This window comes from Lynx canadensis, chromosome C2 (genome assembly GCF_007474595.2).
Source record: "Lynx canadensis isolate LIC74 chromosome C2, mLynCan4.pri.v2, whole genome shotgun sequence".
In the NCBI taxonomy this organism is placed as follows: domain Eukaryota; kingdom Metazoa; phylum Chordata; class Mammalia; order Carnivora; family Felidae; genus Lynx; species Lynx canadensis.
In genome coordinates, this window is record NC_044311.2 from 123,730,702 (window position 1) to 123,732,874 (window position 2,173).

Genomic DNA, 2,173 nt, shown 5'->3' on the forward strand with positions numbered 1-2,173 from the left:
TCAGCAACAAGGTGATTGTGTGATGTGTCTTTTCACAGTTGAGTTAGATGTGCCCCACCAGTTATGATGGGAATCAGTTTAAATATACTTTCTTGATCCCAGAAGTTCAACTATATGGATAGTGGTTACACTTGACAGGATGATTTGTTATAGCACAACTTATATATTCTAAATGGACAAAAAATTAGTATCATTTACAGTATCTTAAGATAACTTGCCTTTGAACGGGAGCTTCCTTTCCAGTATCTACAAGGATACTGGAGGTCTACAAGATGTATCTAGAAAACTTACTACTGTGGAAAATGAAGACTGCTTAAACCAAATGGGGTGGGGAGGGAGGGCCTGTGGTTTTTCTCTTTGATCAATTGTTGTAACACTGTCCTTTGGGCAGCTGAGGGAGTTTCATGTTTTCTTTAGATGTCATTAGGCACCGGAGCTCTTGCAGGACAACTTTGATGCTATATGAATTCTGCCATTTTGCTATCACTGATATGACTCTTGGGTCCACCACTCCATTAGAACTATTACCTTCATTCATATTAATTTTTGTTGCAAATCTTACAAAGGGGGAGTGCTTCTGGGTATTTAGGTCCACATTCTATTTTAAGGCTGTATAGTTGGTTTTCATAAATTGTTCTTGGAGGCCCAATTATCATCCCTATCCATCTTGTAAGTGTCATGTGTTCGTCATCTTCTAGACCCCAACTAACTATGCCATCTCCTACTCCTTTCTGGTCTTCTTCCAGTTCTTCCAACAGTCTAAAATTTCGAGGGACTTTTACTCCCGAGCCCATGGTGGCAGCCATCTTGCGTTGCTGTCACTCTCTGTTTCATTAATTTCTGCCTTTATGGTTATGTTTTCTTTCTCTTTACTTTACACTTATTACTCTTTTTCTACTTTTGTGAGATAAGTATTTATTGATTTGCGACCTCTCTTGTTTCTAATATGCATGTTGAAGAATGTAAATTTTCCCGTACTTCATGAATTCACAATTGTGATATGTAATACTTTCAGTATCATTAGTTCAAAATGTTCCTGGTGTTGTTATTAACATTTTTTCTTTGTTCTGTAAGTTATTTTGAATATATGGATATTTTACAGTATGGTTTTATTATTTTTTTCTCACATAATTGAATTTTGGCAGGAGAACATAATGCTTATAGTCAACTTTTTAAGTTTTGGTACACTCTACCACAGTGCGTGCCATATTTTGTATATGTCACGGTGCCAGGTGTCATTATCCATCTTGACACCAGGTGTCATTTAGAATTACTGTATCTTCCTGGTGAATTGAAAATTTTATTATTCTGAAGCATCTTCTTATCTTGAATCAACATTATTTTCTAAAGTTTCCTTTTATTTCTCCCTGAAATACAGCTAAGTTCTCTTTATTTAGAGTTGCTTTTCTATAACTTTTTCAGTTTTTTTTAAATTTTATTTCCTTTTTTAAATTCATACTGTTTTCTTAAGTTTTACAATCTTTATCTTTTAGGAAGAGTATTTAGTCAATATTATTGCTGATCTTTTGAACTTAAAACTTGTATACTGCACATGCTGTTTGCTCTGCCTGTTTTGTTTCTTTTCTCTCCTGTCTTTTCTTCTCTTGAAATGGCTGATTACTCTATAATGTGACATTTTCTATTATTAACTCAGAAGTTATTTACTATCTTACTATTTTTTAGTTTATACTAAATATTACTGTATGTATCCCTAAGTAATCAAATCTAGCATCAATTGGCACCTTTTTCCTCTTAACAAAATATATAATAAATTCACATTTTTAACTATTTTTATTCCTTACTGATATATATGCTATGTTTTTTGTGTGATGTATGTTAAGAGTATTAGACATTTTTATTTAGTAAGTTATTACTTTATATTTACCCACAGAATTATTACTACAGTCAGTCTTCATTTATGTCAACATTTTCAACCTTCCATCTTCAATTATTTTCTTTCTGTTAGAAGAATATTCTTAACTTTCCTCTAGTTTCTCCTGTAGTATATACCTGTCAGTGATAAGTGGCTTTTTTTCCTTAAAATGTCTTTAATTTCTTTTATTCTTGAAAGATATTTTTATTTGGCCTAGACTTCTAGGTTATTTCTTACCTAATTTCATAAATATAAAGATACCCATTGTCTTCTTGATTTCAATGTTTCTGCTCAGAAATT

The 2,173-nt window shown here is 32.4% G+C and overlaps 1 pseudogene; it reads right to left on the reverse strand.

Moving 5' to 3' along the window:
* Positions 1-361: 361 nt before the first annotated feature.
* Positions 362-806, reverse strand: LOC115523658 (annotated as a pseudogene).
* Between the last annotated feature and the right edge of the window lie 1,367 nt (positions 807-2,173).